General features: G+C 40.7%; 1 pseudogene; it reads left to right on the top strand.

Moving 5' to 3' along the window:
* LOC123950526 overlaps positions 1–17,168 on the top strand; it is a 36,133-nt pseudogene that overhangs the window by 1,226 nt on the left and 17,739 nt on the right.

Below are 17,168 nucleotides of genomic sequence, written 5' to 3'. Positions count from 1 at the left end.
ACTTATATGTGGAATCCAGATAACAAAATAAATAAATAAAACAAAACAGAAACAGACTCACAGATACATAAAATAGAGGAGGAGGGGCTGGAGTTGGACAAAACAGGTGAAATGATAAAGAGGTACAAACTTCCAGTTTCAAAATAAATAAACCATGGAAATCTATTATACAGCATAATGAATATAATAATATTATTATAATAAATTTGTATGGTGACAAATAGTAACTACACTTATTGTGAGGATCATTTTATAATGTCTAAAAATATTAAATCATTATGATGTACATATGAAACTAACAGGATATTGGATGTCAACTACACTTCAATAAGAAAAAGAGAACGCATGCTACGTTTATTATCAGTTGGGGTAATATGTGACATTTAATGATGCTCATCATTTTCTTTTGTTCAGATTTATCTATTTATTAGAGAGAGTGTGTGCTCACAAACATGGAGGGGCAGAAGGAGAAGGAGAGAATCTCAAGCAGACTCCCTGCCAAGTGGGGAGCTGGACATGGGGGGCTCTCCATCTTACGACCTTGAGACCACGACCTGAGCCAAAATCAATAGTCAGAAGCTCAACGAACTGCACCATCCATGTATCCCAATGTTCATCATTTTACATGGCAACCTTAAGTTGTATATGACACAGTTCTAATTTGGGGAATAGCCAGCAAGGACAGAGGAGAAAGTAAACAAGACCATGAAACAACTTGAAGGGAATGCAAGAAGGAAACAAGACCAGCATGCCCCATCCACCAGGTAGAAGAAGAAGAGTTCAAGCCTTGCATTCTTACAGAACTGGATTCTAAACTGCATGACCCTGAGCCAGTCACATTATCTCTCCTGGAATGGCTGCTTTCTCAACTGCCATGTGGAGGTGATATCTACTTTGTGAAATTTTCAGAGAATTAAAAACAAGGCATAGAAAGTATGTTGTATAAATGTCTATCCAAGCAGGTATTACGGTCAATGGCACCTCCTAGCAGTATTTTTTTTTTAAGATTTTTTATTTATTTATTTGACAGAGAGAGATCACAAGTAGACAGAGAGGCAGGCAGAGAGAGAGAGAGGGAAGCAGGCTCCCCGCTGAGCAGAGAGCCCGATGCGGGACTCGATCCCAGGACCCTGAGATCATGACCCGAGCCGAAGGCAGTGGCTTAACCCACTGAGCCACCCAGGCGCCCCTCCTAGCAGTATTTTTTTATATGCTTATTGATAATATGGGTTAGGAAGAATTAATTTGGTTTTGGTAGAGAATTGCATATTTGGAGCACAGGCTGAGCACTTGAAATCTCAGGAAATGTGGACAGACAGGCACAACCAAATTGAAGTAGGTCCCTAGAAGTGATATTTACAGGTGGTTATTCAAACTAAAGTGGTATCAGAAGAAGACAGGTTGTATTTGACCACACAGGAGCTTCCAGGGGTTATGGAGGGGATGAGAGTTTTCTGTGGGCTGAAGAATTTCAGATACTTGTGTGTATATGTCTTTTGAACCATGTAACCTTCCCATGCCCCCCTTGTGCATCACTAACCCAGGCAGCATGCAGACCTGACACTCAAGTGGTCCCTTTTTGGGAAAGCAGTCTGGGTGGAGGTATCAGAGTGGTCATCAGATTAGGGGTGCATCAAAATCCAGAGGATCTCTGAGTAGCTGTTGAAAATTGCATATAGGAGATTCCTGTATCCTCTCTTAGAAGGGCACTCTAGTATCTCCGTGGAACATGGGGAAAGCCCTAAAGGAGAACTTAGTTTTGAGTCTAAAAGACAAGATCAGTAATGCAAAATCACCAACTAAGAAATGTACCCTGAAAAAACCTGAAGATGAGGTTTTTTCCCCCACACAGATGTGATCAAAACATGGACAGTCAATGGAATTTAGGGCATTGGTATGATTATTGTAGAAATTACAAGGGAAAGAAGGAAAGGAGAAGGCTGAGATGTTGGAAGCAAAACAGAGACATCCCAATGGAGCTAAGGAATGGTATGACCAAGGTAGCTGATGATTTAAGCAAGAAGAGGTGATTGTAAATAGAGCCAGTTGAAGAGGTCCCTTATTAGAGGGAGAATAAGGTGTGGCCATGAGAATGGGGAACGGAGACAGCATGGAAAAGGAGTCCCTGCAGATGAGAAGACTGAGGAACTGGGAAGGTGAGATGCATTTCAGGTGGATATTGATGAACTGTAAAATAATAGCAGGACTTGGGTTGAAGAATTGAGGCCAAGGATTTGGAAGACAGAGGAAGAGAGATGGGGAAGTCAGTGAATATCAGCAAGTAGACAACGATGAAGTGGTCAAGTTAAGTGAGTTCTGAAGAAATGAACATTGTCTGGAGACAGCCTGGCGGGTCAAGGACAGTATCAACTACCACATGTGGACACCCGAAATCACAGCTAGAAAATGATGGGGCTGATATTTGAACTCAAGATCCTGGAAAATACTAGCAGAATTATCACTCTCCTTAGCTGCAGGGAATAACTTGCATCCCCTTCTCTCTTATTATCGCCTCCTCCATTTCTATGTTCTCGCTCAATCCTGGCACTTTTGCCTATTCTTCTCCTCTTCTCTCCACAAAAGCTAAGATCTTTCTCCATCCCCATCAAGTTGGCGATTGTGTTTCTTCTATTAGGTTGATCTCTGGTTTTCTCAAACCAAAATTCAGAGGGCAAAGGGATTACAACGTCTCCAGGATAGTAGAAATAGCTATAGGTCCCTGAAAGTCATGGAGAAGAAAAGACCAGAAGTTCAGCTCCACGTTCAAATACAGAGTTGGGCAAACAACCCATAGCCAGGCTAGACAGAAACATAATGAATTAAAGAAGAGCGTGGGTTTCTAGGAGCACAGAAAACAGGTGACTCTCAGTAAGGCTCATCCGTGACTCCACAGATAATCACTTCATCAACTACACAAGAAAGACCTAGAAAACCCCAAAAGCATTCCATCTGGGAGAGCAAATCCCTACTTTCTGTGAAGTAGAAGTCAGTGGAAAGCAGTTATCTCAATTTAACCTCTGGCAAATATTTTTCATTGTTGTCATTCTGACGTAATTCAGTTTCTGATTTCTATTGCCTCCTACTCTGCTTAAGTAAGAGCTTTATTAATATAAACTGGATCAGTATTTACTTTACCTCAAGGAAGAGGACAATCAATCTAATAGATCTTCAAATTAATCAACCTTCATGTGGGCCCCCCTTGTGAAGGGATAGAGTGGGTGGTAGATTACATGACGTCACCTGGAAGGTCGCCCCTCCCAAAGCCAAGATTCCACTCAACGCTATTCACTCTTTTCCAGAGAACATCTTCTTCCATGGTGAGCATTATCTCTAACCTTCCTTCAGAGTGCAATTACCAGAGGACCCGTGGATTGTTACTGGCAAGTAAGTGTGAACGCCTTTGGGTCAGTCTGCTCATGAAAGCGCTCCTGCGAGATTCAGAAGATGGAAAATAAAGAAGTGGCTAGTATTTTCCAAGGCAGTTACCTTAACTGCAGTAAAACCCAGGGTAGAATCCCTTCTCAGAGAGGCCTTTGGATAAACGTAAATACTTATCACCTTAATAACATTTAAATCCAAACTTCCTGAAGCCTGTGAGAATATTCTGTAATATACCAGGATGTATACAAATAAAATACCATTAAATTTAAACAATTACTAGATAGTGTCAGATATTGTACTTTTAAGCCCAGAAATGCAAGTGGAAATTTGTCTGTAAATTCATATAGCACTTAGGTTATCTGGGTCCTATTAGAACCATTTCATAAAACACACTAGCTTTTGTCATTTTAACCCATAACATATATAACTCCTATTGATTCTATTTCTCTGGAGAACCCTGACTGATACAATAATCAATCTCAGGTTATATACTTTGCTAACACTATATAATTTACTCAAAAAATGTTAATCGAGCACCTACTAAATATGAATATAGTAGACACCAGGATGATTCTGGCTCTTCTATTTTAAAAGGCAGAAATGGACAAAAACCATTAAGCATATTAATATATAGCAAGTGGTGACAAAGCATTACCGACAGGAGAAAAAAAAAGTTTTGGACAGGGTGTCCTGAGAAGGACTCTGTCTAAGAAGGGGCCTTGGAGCCCCATCTGTTGGAAGGTGTGGGGCGCAGCCTGCACGCACCTGGAGGAGGAGTGGTCCAACAGGTGGAGTAGGAAGACTCGTGGCCCCAAACAGGAAGCACATTAACCCACATGGGCTTTGTCATTGCACGCAGGCCTGTAGGTGTATCCCGTGGGAAGTACATTGAGCCGCACTCAGGAGACAGGCCCTGTCACTACCCAGCAGCCATGTTATCTTCCGGTCTCGACTTCTAGAAAAATGAAGAATTAGGACCAGATTGGTGATTCTTTCCAAAATACTTGTAGTGGACTTGCATTCCACATCCTCCTCTCAAGAATTTCCAGTGTACAAATAAAGACTCTGAGGAACACTCCAGCAAAGGAACTCATATAACTTTATTTAACCTAATGCTTCTGAACTTATTTGGTCTCAAAACTCTGTCTCTGTTGTGAATAGAATTTGAGTGCATTGCAAACACTATCAGAAAACCGGACTCTAAGGAGCCAATTTATCTTTCAGTACTAAAGCTGTCTGAATAATGGGACATAAAATCACCCCTGCTGTCTAGCTAGCAGGCCCTAGGACTTCAAAAAGAAGGGACTGGAGAGAAAACAACTTTTAAATTTATTTTTGGCAGTAGAACCTTTCTGACATATAAATTCCTATGTGAAAAAATAATAAAAATAACTAAATTCCTATGTTAACCATCAATAAGCAAAGCAGATAAAAATCAGAGATGCCTGGGCTGAAACAGAGGTCTGGATTTGCGGTGACATCATCGGCTGTCTGCTGGGATCACACTGCCCTCTAGTGCCTAATACTCAAAGAGAATAAAGCTAAAACTACTACAGAAATCTCTTTCAAATTTCCAGCCTCAGAGTGGCCCCCCAAACTGCTGTTGGCTAATCTGTGATTCTCAAAATGAGGTCCCTAATGGTCAGCACCACCTGGCTACGTGTTAAAAATGAAAATTCTGTCTCAACCCCTCCCTGCCAAGACATGCTGAATCAGTAAGTGGAGAAGAGACCCGACAGTTGGTGTTGAAACACCTTCTCCAAATGAGAAGCAAAATCACAGCTCAGCCCATCACCCTTAGGTGGGAGTACCATGTCACTTTCAATTAAGAAAAAAAAAAAAAATGTTGGAACAGCTCGGTTGACAACCGAAAATTCACAAAGGAGTTTCTCTACCTGGGACTCGCTCGACAATTTTCACTTTACGCCATTCTTTCAGACTCAGTATGAGTTACAACCGCTCCACAATACCACTGGACCCAATTTATCTGTAGCATTGCCATGAATGACAAAAGAAGGTTCTAGAATGAGCCTGTCCCACTTTTCTTTAAAGAAAATTTCTGTAATGGTAATGCCCATCGTAAAACATAGGGTTTGCATTGTGAAGTAGTGGTGAAAACTCTGTAACTCTAACTTGCATTTAATACATACACAAGATGGTCTTTCCATCAAAAGTCTTTTTCCTGGCCCGCCATGGTGAATCTGCTCTGTTCAGACCAGGCAGACCAAATACGGGTGAACGAGTGAGTTAGAACAATTTTACTACAACTACAACAGAACTAGCTTCCTTCCTTTTTCTTCCTTCCCCAAAGGCTTCCTGACTACTTGGGGTGACTGAAGTTTCTGTTAGCTGAAAGCACAAACCCAACCAAACGTACCCTGAGAACACCAGCCTCCTGTACAAAAGACACCTTCATTACCATTGTGGCACACTCATTTCTAAAACTCAATAATTTGATAAAGAAGACCCAGTAAAAAGGAGTGCTGTCATTATCGACATCAGTATCTCAGTGGGAACATCAATACAAAATAAACTTATGAGTAATGACTAAGCTCTAAGGAAATTTATAAATTTTTATTTAAAAATTACAGTCTGCTTAGGCTGGTGACCTAAAAGGGTGAGACACTCTTTTATCATTTCTGCAACTCATACAATGAGAACATTTCAGTTTTTTGAACCACTAATTTATGGGGTATAACCAATGTTTATTACCCAGGTGAAAATACTTAATAGGTAGCTACAAAAATGAACTGGGAAATTTCACTCAATATGTAAGTAAAGACTTGTTTGACCTATTTATAGTTAACAATAATGAAAGTATGAATACAAGGGAATCCAGGATAGAATATATTCAATGAAAAATTTTGAAGTGTAATATATCATACATTTTGTCCAAATTATCAAAAATTCAAATTACAAAGGAAAGGGAGGGAAAAATAAAATAAGATGAAAACAGAGAAAGAGACAAACCACGAGAGACTCTGAACTCTAGGGAACAAACTGAGGGTTGCTAGAGGGGACGAGTGAGGGGGTAGGGTAACTGGGTGATAGGGATTAAGGAGGGCACATGATGTGATAAGCACTGGGTGTTATATCCAACTGATGAGTCACTGACCTCTACCTCTGAAACTAATAATATACTATATGTTAATTAATTGAATTTAAATTTTAAAAATTTCAAATTAGGTGTATTATAATCAATATCAGCTTCCTAATGTGGCTGCAAAGCACCACAAAGCTGGGTGGTTTAAAATATCAGGAATTGATTGCCTCTCTCATAGTTCTGGAGACTAGAAGCTTAGAACTAAGGTGTCAGTAGGTCCCTTCTCCCTCTGAAGGCCGTAGGGAAGAGCCTTCCTTGCCTCTACCAACTTAAGGTGTTTCCTGGAAATACTTAACTGTTCCTTGGTTTGTAGATGTATCATTCCAATCTTTCCCTTTGTTGGCACATGGCCACCTTCTCCCTGTGGGTCTCTGTATCTGTGTCTCTCCTTATGAGCGTCTCACTCATATCGGAATAAAGGCCCACCCTACTCTAGGATGACCTCATCTTAACTAACTATATCTGCAACAACCCTGTTTCCAAGTAAGTTCCATTTTAGCGTACTGGGAATTAGGACTTCAACATATTTTTTGGGTGGGGACACAATTCAACCCTTAACAGTCCACCTTCTGGCCTCCCAAAATTCACACCCCCCCCCACATACAAAATTACATTTACCCCATTTCCAACATTCCCAAATGTCTTAACTATCCCAGTATCCACTCTACATCCAGGCTATCATCTAAATATCATCGATTCAGAGTCCCAAATTTCATCATTTAAATCATATAAATCACTATGGGTGAGACCCGAGGTATGACTCAACCTTTGGTAAAATCCCCCTCCATCTGTCAATCAGAGAACAAGGTATCTGCTTATAAAATACAATTATCATGGCATAGGGTAGACATTCTCATTCCAAATAGGAGAAATTAGAAGGGAAAAGGTGGGTAATAGGTCCCAAGGAAGACTTAAAATCCAGCAGGGCAAGTTCCATTAGATTTCAAGACCTGAGAATAATTTCTTGTGGCTCAATGCTCTGTCCTCTGGGTCTGATAGGACAGCAGCCTCACCCTATAGGCCTGAGGGGGTCTCATCAGCCCAAACTTCTGCATCTGTGCCTCTGCTCTCAGACTCATTCACTTTTTTGTTTCATGCTGCTTCTGCCCCTATTAAGCCAAGCTGGTAGTGATTCTACTGGTATAACATTCTCAGTTTTATACCAGTAGAATGCAATTCACAGAGGTCCAAGCCATCAGACCAGAGGGTCCTCTATGGACTTTCCAGGATAACCCCATCTCCATTCCTGGCTTCTACCAAGATGGTTGATTGGATCCATCCGCCAAACACCTGAGCTCTTTAGCCAGTGATGGTCCAGCCACACTGTTGGCGCTGTTTATAAAGTAGGCTATATAGATTGGCTGAGAATATTCCAAGTCACTGAATGCTGATTCCTTTTTGCTTTGGAATTCTTCCCTCAATTTCTTTCCTTTCTCTCACATTTTATTATAAGCAGCAAGGAGAAGCCAGGCTACCTTCAACACTGCTTGGAACTCTCCAAGCAAAGTTATCTCCAAGCAAGATTCATTGCTTACAAGTTCTACTTTCTTTCCAACAACAAAACATAATTTAACTGTGTTCTTTGTCATTTTAGAACAAAATCACCTTTCTTCCAGTGTCCAATAACATGTTTCTCCTTCCCATCTAGGACATCATCAGAAACACCTTTACCGTTCATATTTCTAGCAACATTCTATTCCTGGTGAGATACGTCTTCTCTAAAACAATAGACGCTTTCTCTGTAGCACTCCTCCTCTCTTCTTTCTGAGCCCTCAACAGAAGTGCATATAATGGCAATATTTCTACCAACAATATCTTCAAGGCATTCTAGATTTTTTTCTATCTAATACCTCACAATTCTTCCAGCCTCTACCCATTTTCCAGTCCAAAGTCACTTCCATGTTTCTATGTTTGTTACAGCACCACATCACTTCCCAGTATCAAAACTGGTCTCAACAATTCATTAATCCTTGTGATTTCCTGGGTGTAAGGGAACCATGCCATTGAAATGAGTCCCTAATCTTACCTGATAGCATCCAATAGCAAGATGAGTGATATGACCACTGAAAGTCAATTAGAAAGAAATCTGTCTAATCACCATTAAAAATGGTGATTTTGGTCAGTGTGTATTAACCAACACAGCTGGTTAGAAAGGGCAGAGCAAGGTTCAGATGGAAAATGTTGACATGGAAAAGCTAACTTAAGTCATCTAGATTAAAAAAGCAACAACAACAAATTTTAATACTGAGTCATGGTGAGCTGGAATATAGAGATCATTTTCTCCTAATTCTTTAAAAAGTATGTCCACTAAATGTTCACTAATTTAGACAAGAATCTAAATGAATTTAGTAAAACATTTAAATGGAGAAGTATAGGTATGGACAGCATGTGTTTTGAGCAAAACCTAACTAAATTGATTATGTTCCCTTTATGGCAGACTGTAAAGGTCTGATTAAAAGACAAGTAAGAATGACTTATGTTCTCTCATATGTAAGTTAGTATGTATAAAGGGCTTTCAGACAATTTAATTCCTTAAAGAAATAGTTTTCCTTGCAATCTTAAATTGTAAACTTACTCTTTCAGTGTCTTCTTATTCTCTTAAATTAATTTTGAAATTATTCCTACATTGTGTACTGATGATCAATAATTCAACTTACGTGGGTCTAACATTATGAGCTGTTACTTTATCGGGGATTCATTGGTGGTGTGATTTCCTGTGTCACTGGGACTAGACCAGACTCTCAAAGAAAGACCAGGGAAAGACACTGGTATTTACTGTGTTAGGCAGTGTCCTGAGTCCTTTCCTGTTGATCTCATGTACTCTTCACAAATAACAAAGTAGATCACTGTTACCTTCTTTTAATCAGTGACACTCAGGCAAAGGAATTTGACTAAGTTCAGCCAGCTATGTTAAGTACAGCAGAAAACACATCTATCAGAAGGTCCACATCACAGTAATAGCTGGGATACTTATTAAATGTCCACCCACTCATGGCAGTGCACCTGCTCCTCAAACAGCAAGGGCCCCGAAGCTGCAGAACTCCCAACCTGAAACATCTGGGATGCACCTGTGTCCTGAAACAGAAGCCCACTGTGTTCAGTGCACCCAACGTCCTCTTCCAGAAGACTAGAAATTTACATTTTGACATAACTAAGCAAATCAGGGCCTTTGTTTGGTAACATTTTAACTAATTTCCAATGACCTTTGAAGCAACAGGTTAAAAATCAACTAAGAATTATCACCTGCTTGAACTATTAAAAATCACACCACTAGAGTAACCTGAGACTGTAAATTCAGTATTTGTCTCTTTTTTAAAGCTGTAACCCCACCATTAATTTTAAAAAGGGGGAAATGCCTTGGAATTTAAAAAGGAGGTCTAAGGAAGGAATGTTTGCATCTATCATGTTGGGTTCTTCACACCCGTCAATCTCAGGGGAGACCACATATTAAGGAATAGCACACGCCTCATGGTTTCAAGGTTCTCCACAGGGAGCCATTAGTTTTCCACAGGCCATAAGGAAAGCCCTTCAATTCAGAGGGGCTATGCAGGCAGAGCACCACAGAGAAAATGAAAACGAAGGGTTCTTTTGCAGTAAGTGAGGACACCAGCAGGGGGCCAACTTGGAGCCCATCCTGAGAGCAGCCCTCCCAATTTCAAATTCGAGAGGATTTGTTCTGGCTGTTCTCCACATGATCACTTGTCATGTGAATCTTCCCATGGTGGTGGTAACGGATTCCATATTCTAGTCAGACCAACCAATCCACCCATCTTGAGTTCAACAGTCTTTGACAAACCGGCTGCCAACATCTGAGGTGGAATGGGAAGTTACCCACCTGCCCAGATGAGGACAACGGGGGCCTCGGCCCTTTAAGAAACTGTGTCAGCTCAAAAGATGTAGTCCAGATTTGAATTTCTCAACTGCAAAAGCCGTGTTCTTCTCACCAGGAAATTCTTGTTTCGTTGATCCAAAACTATTTTCATGGTAACCTCCAGGGGCATCTGAGGGCTCAGTTCGTTAAATGACTGACACTTGGTTTCAGCTCAGGTCATGGTCTCAAGGTTCTTGGGATTGAGCCCCACATCAGGCTCCACGCTCAGCGGGATGGTGGTGGGGGTTCTACCTGGGATTATCTCCCTGCCCCCCTCAAATAAATAAATAAATCTTTAGGGAAAAAAAGAGTAACCTCTATGTTCTTTTTCTTTTTTTTTAAGATTTTATTTCTTTATTTGACAGAGGGAGAGATGATAAGTAAGCAGAGAGGCAGGCAGAGAGAGAGGGAAGCAGGCTCCCTGCTGAGCTGAGAGCCTGATGCGGGGCTCAATCCCAGGAGCCTGAGATCATGACCTGAGCTGAAGGCAGAGGCTTAACCCAGTGAGTCACCCAGGCGCCCCAAACTTCCATATTCTTGAAAAGCAAACAGTGGCTTGTATTTCCTACTCCAGAGAACAACTTTAAGTAATTAGGAAACTTGGGAAATATCTCCTTATTATTATTTGAATTGTTCTGGTCAGTTAGAAACCATGTTTGGCCCAATGGCTATACTGTGAACAAACATTTCCAGGAGACTTTTGATGTGTGAAATTGTGTGTTAGACTCAGTGACAAAAATGAATCCCTGCCTCCTGCCCCCCTAACTGCCAGGGTAACAAACAGATGTGCACGTCAAAGGCACCTCAGTGTCTTCCAAAGCCATGCCTTCCACAGAACGCATAGTGTGTGCTTACTGACTGGCATTGTTCTAGCGTGTAGTAATGCGTGTAATCTTTACAACACGAGGTAGGTATCATCATCCCCACTTTACAGATGAGAAATCTGAGGTACTAAAGAGGTCGGTAACTTGACATAGTTTACAAGCTTGTAATTAGCAGGAAGAATTTGGACCTTACTGACTCCAGAGCCCTGCCCTTGACCGTCAGGGCACCCTGCTATGTCAGGGCTGTGACTGAGAGGAAGCATAGATGAAGGAGGAAGAAAAGCTGGAGAGGGTCTGGAAGCTTCAGGGAGGAAACGGTTAATGACTGAGTGAGTGACGTTCTCTCAGAGCAGTCTACTGCCTTCCTCAGGGCTGCACGTACATTCCCTCAGCAGACTTTAAGGCTTATCCTCCTGAACTTAAGTTCTCACGTTTCAGTATTAACAATGTAAGCAGCAAAAAAACAGGAACAGAGCAAGTGCTAAGTATCACCTCAGAGAAATACTTTTAAGTGTTGTTGAATTTCATCCATGATGCCATATTGTCTAGACGTCATGGAGTTCTTCTGAAGAGAGATATTTAAAACAAATCAAGTCACCTGGGTGGATGACAATGCAAATCTGTGGAGGTTTCTTAAGCTAAACCAAGGTTCACCTTGAGTTTCATTCTTAGAAAAAGCAAGGGGTCTATCTGCTTTATAAATCTTCACTCCCCAAAGGCTATTTTATTCACCATTTTAAAGTACTCATTAAAATGAATTTCCAGTTCATCAGCTGCTACAGGGTAATAGGCTCATGACAGGGGGGATGAAGCAGATGTTTGCTTAGCAACTACATTTATCAAAATTCCACCAATCTTATCTTATGCCCAAGATTTCTGCCTGAGGAGAAATTCCCTGACTCCTTTCTACTGAAAAAGATTACAGGAGAAACCCACTGGCTTGCGGTACTGGGGAGTAAATTTTCCTCAGTGAACCCGCCACTCCAGCTGAGATGAAACTTAACCCCTTTACTGCTGTGTTTTCAGGTAACCATTAGTTTTCTCTTTAAAGCAAAAAATCCAAAGACAAGACTCAAGTCCCTGTATTTTGACCTGTGATACGTGTATTTACTGTCACACAATTTTCTTTTTGTCATTTTTAAGACCATAGGACAAATGGAGCATGGGGAAGAGAACATAAGTTTTATGAAAAAAAAACATCAATCTTCAGACTTCCTTTTTTCTTTTTTCTCCAACAGTTTAACCATCCATGAATTGTTGCCAGACATCACCAAGCCATTCCTGGGTTTTCCCCCACAGTAAACCTCTGCTGCTTTGGATGTTTCTCAATGATGAAACCATCAGAACCATTTGTCGTACCTTATTTAGCAGGACCAGATAAAAATATAAGCCTCAGTGTGGTAAGTTTACAAACGTGCTTATCTTAGATTTATGTCTTGTTAGAACCAATGTCTAAAGCCTTGGGTGGGAGCAAAATATCAACACTTCTTACAATCTCAAAGACGAACAAATGGGCCTTCATGATTTCTGTGTATTTGTCATTTAAAATATAAAACTCTTTGCTACCACACAAATGGGGTGAGTTCAAAACAACCTTTGAGCTGTATAAAAGCAATACTCCTAGATATCATTGTTTATAAAATAAAGCAGCCATACCTAGATATAAGCACAAACCTTAGAGGATAGTATAAGATTTACAGGGGAAAAACTAGGAAAAAGCAGATGAAAAAATCCTCTGAAGATTTTTTTTCCTCTTTATGTGTAAATATGAAGGCTATTTTTGGCTTTTAGTCAGGTCATAGGATGTAATCCTCAGGAGCCTATGAGTCAGTGTTTTTCAAAGCATGGTCCTTCAACCCATGCAAGAGCATTACCTGGATAACTTGTTAGAAATGTTCATTTTCAGGCCCTACCGTGGATCTACTGAGTCTAAATGTCTGGTTTTTAATAAACCTTCCAGGTAAATCAGCTACACACTAAAATTTAAGAACCTTCCCTTTAATCACTGAAAATAACAAGATCAGACAAAGCGCTGTATAGATTCAATTTCCTTAGGAAAAAAATGTCACACCCATTTTTACAGGTTGGTTATTCAGCAGATGGGTTGTTACAATTATATCTCCCTTGGCCTTCCTCTCCCGAAAAACAGCCTCATGTCCCTACCAGACACCAAGGGAAGTCCTCCCTCTAAACCCATCCACCGTTTTCCTTCCCAATTAAAAAGGTACATGCCAATCTTGAATGCCAGTAGGTGCAGACAGGTTTGTCTGGGAGATACCCTTGGACTGGATTTAGAGTCCAGGGACAGTCCCTAAAAACAGATCTGGAACGTAGCTTTTTCCGGGTTAGTGACTACACCTAATGTCGGGAAGAGCCAGAATGAAGTTCTACCAAACTATAAGAACACTTAGGTAGAAGGTGACCTGAGAACTCAAGGAGTCAGGGCACAGGTTAGGTCAAAACACACTCTCGGGCTCAGTAAGTTGGCAGGTTTACATCAGTGATCTGAGACCCTGGGATCTGAGAAGGATTAACGGGGTCTACCCCAGCCTTCTTTACATCATTTCCCACCCACTATAGATTCAGCTTATAGAAGCTAAAATAATTATGTTCTATTGATGGGCTCAAATGATTGGCAGATACCACCGACTCCTTCCTTGAAAAATGTGGCCAAAGCTGACTTAAACAAGAGAGATACTAACTGGTTTCTAATGGCTCCTCCAAAGCAGCCCAAGAGAGTAAGGCCAAGAATGAGGAAGAACAGAAGACAGACTAACATTCCTTCTTCTGATATTCGGTCTTGAACTGATCATTTGTCCTATGTGTTCCTGATGACCCAGATGATCTCTTGATGGTCTGCACATTTTACATACTGATGCGGATCAAAGGCAAATACAATTAGGTTCTGCCAAAACATTCTTTTTAACCTTATTGAAGAAGAGTCAACTATTTCAAAAGGACAAGCAACAGCAGGTGAGCAGCCCTACAGTGCCCTAGGGAAAGCTGGTAAGCCTAACATATGCATTATGGCCTCTTTCCCAGCCTCAGTGGCTTATGCAGATGATATTCCATTTTAAAATGTAAGAACAATAACTGCTCTTCCTTTATACTGGAGGGGGGAACCCACATGTTAGGAATATCCATGATTTGGGCCATTTGTTTTCCTTGAATTTCCATTTCCCATGACTTTCCACTGTATTGTCAGAAACTCACGTGAAGTATCAAATTGACGTGGGCCAAGCAATGTGTCCTAGGAAGGATACATGTCCTTTGGATAATATATTATGTCAGAGATCTATGGTGTGTTTCACTTCCAGTGCTTTGGTCCTTATGCCCCTTCCCCATTTAATCTTACAGATCACAAATGAGATCTTCCCAATCTGGACATACTCTTACCTGGTGCTGCTGCTCTCCGTGTTCATCCTCACCAATTATGTCCACTACAAGCCAGTCATCATCCAGCAAGGAGTCAGCTTCATCATCACCTGGCTGTTTCTTGTATTTGGCCAAGGATTAAGAGCCATGCAGGTGGTGGAGTTCTTCTATGGGACAGTCCCTGCCACTGAGGTGGCCTACTACGCCTACATTTACAGCGTGGTCAACCCTGAGCACTACCAGAAAGTGAGCGGCTACTGCAGGAGCATCACGCTGGTGGCCTACACAGCGGCCTCGGTGCTGGCCCAGCTCCTGGTGTGCCTGGCCAGCCTCTCATACTTTTACCTCAATGTCATATCTTTGGCCTCCGTCTCTGTGGCCTTTCTTTTCTTACTTCTCCTACCAATGCCTAAGAAGAGCATGTTTTTTCATGCAAAACCCAGCACAGGGGCTCCTCCAAAACCAAAAGGAAGAGATGTTTTCTTAAGAGGAACCTCAAAAGGCTCACAAACCGGTCTGCCAAGAAATATTCACCTTTTCAAGGAATTTGGATGATGGTTCGTTAAGCACTCCAAAGCCAGAAATTGTTAACTTTGAGTGTTTTTGTGCAGTGGTTCCAAGATCTGAAGGAGTGCTACTCCTCAGAGCAACTTTTTTACTGGTCCCTGTGATGGGCCTTCTCCACAGCAGGTTTTAATCAGGTTTTGAACTATGTTTAAATCCTGTGGGATTACAAGGCACCGTCCCAGAGTTCTACAATCTATAATGGAGCAGTAGAAGCCCTTGCAACCTTTGGAGGTCAGCATACTAGACTTTACCTTTTCAGAACAGTTATTGTTCTTAGTGCAAGAAATATAGTCTTCCAAATCACACTCTTAGATTCATTGTATTGACTTCAATACTGAATACCAAATACTCTGTGGAAAAAAAGAGTTTTTACACGAAATTTAAAAAAAGCAATGTATATAAGGGAAGATTGACAAAGTTATCCTTGGAAAATAAAGTTTTACCTACCCCCTAGAAACAGGGACTGCAAATTTCTGTCCCACTGGCCGAACCTGGCTTGGCTGTAAAGAGTTGAATGGTTTAAGGTTAAGCTACCAAATCACTTTCCTCTCTAACTGCTCTTTAATTCTAATTGTTAAACTGTGGTTTGCAAACTATTAATAGAGGTGGGCAAACGATGGCCCAGGACCCATGAGAGCTAATAATTTTTACATTTTTAAGGGGTTGTAAAGGAAAAAATAATATATGCCAAGGATTGTAAAAATAATAAATCCAGGCAAGCAACCAAATAAAAACAAAGAAGGCTATGTGGTCTGCAAGCCTAAAATATTTACTCTCTGTCCCTTTGTAGAATACAGATTTTGAAATCAATGTAGTGGATTTCTGACCAGCATTTTTAAATCAAAGAACAGAATAGAAAATTAGAATAGAATACAGAGCACAGCAGCTTATAGGGATAAGGTCTGTTTTGTGAAAACTGTTTACATACAAATATGTATGTACTGGTGGACATATAAAACCTATTTCTTTTTTTCAGGCTATGGTCAAAGAAGTTTGAAAGCTACTGTTCTATGAGCTACTTTATCATTCAAAGGTTCCCTTTGAGATGACTTAAATAATTTATTTATATCTTTTCTTAACTCTACATGCGGAGATTTGCCAAAACTTGCTGCCTTCTGATTAAGATTATTTTCTCTACTCAGCTTCCCCCATTCCCTATTATATCCATATTTTTTCTGGAATAATAGTGAATCAAAACGGGATTGTTATAATCTTTCATCCCATTTCTTCTCCACAGCTTGCTTATTGTATTACCTTGTATAATGTTCTCTCTGGTCGTTCCTACACAATATACTTTCATTCATTTGACATTAGTAAGAAGCAGTAAGAATTGTGTCTCTCCACAGTAGCTCTTAACAAATAGCAATCTTTGAGTGTGGAGAAAATGGCAGCGGGAGACAGAGAGTGCTAGGAAAGGAGAAAGGCAGGGTGTGACATGTTGGGAGAGGCAGGAGCTCCAAGAGGATACGTGTGTTCCTGAGTATTTATTTATTCCTTCTCCTGGAGCTGACTGGTTAAGTGTTTGCTTCAACCTTATTTATCTATTGATGGATTTCTGATATTGCATTTTGTGCAGCAGGAGGCAGCGAGACTGAGTGACCCTAAGAGGATCTCTGGGAGAATGAGGGTTTCCAGTTTCTGCTACAGGATTCCCCCTCAACCCCATTCTGGGCTTTCTACTTTCAAAAACCTCCCTCCTAGCTGAGAAGCTACAGTGGTTTGGGGGTTCTTAGATTCTCATCCACAGACTCTTCCTTTTTCCCAGAACATATTTTGTGAAGTTTAAAATCCTTTTCCAAAGAGAATGAGGTGAAGAGAAGGGAAGGTGGGTTGACACAGAGTTAATCCTCTAGAGTTTGAACGGTAGAGCCCAGAGCTGTCTTTAAAGTGAGCCCAACAATGCACATGGTTTTTCCTGATATAACAAAGCTTTCACATCAAATAAGACTTTGAAGATATTATTTTTGAAGTTGGGGTGTTCCACACCCATATATTTATTGAACATTTCAGGGTCTATTGTTGAGATAATATTCTTCTCACTTCCCTT

Source organism: Meles meles, chromosome 9, assembly GCF_922984935.1.
Source record: "Meles meles chromosome 9, mMelMel3.1 paternal haplotype, whole genome shotgun sequence".
NCBI lineage: Eukaryota > Metazoa > Chordata > Mammalia > Carnivora > Mustelidae > Meles > Meles meles.
The sequence above is the reverse complement of the archived record's forward strand: the minus strand, read 5'-3'. Positions and strand labels throughout refer to the sequence as shown.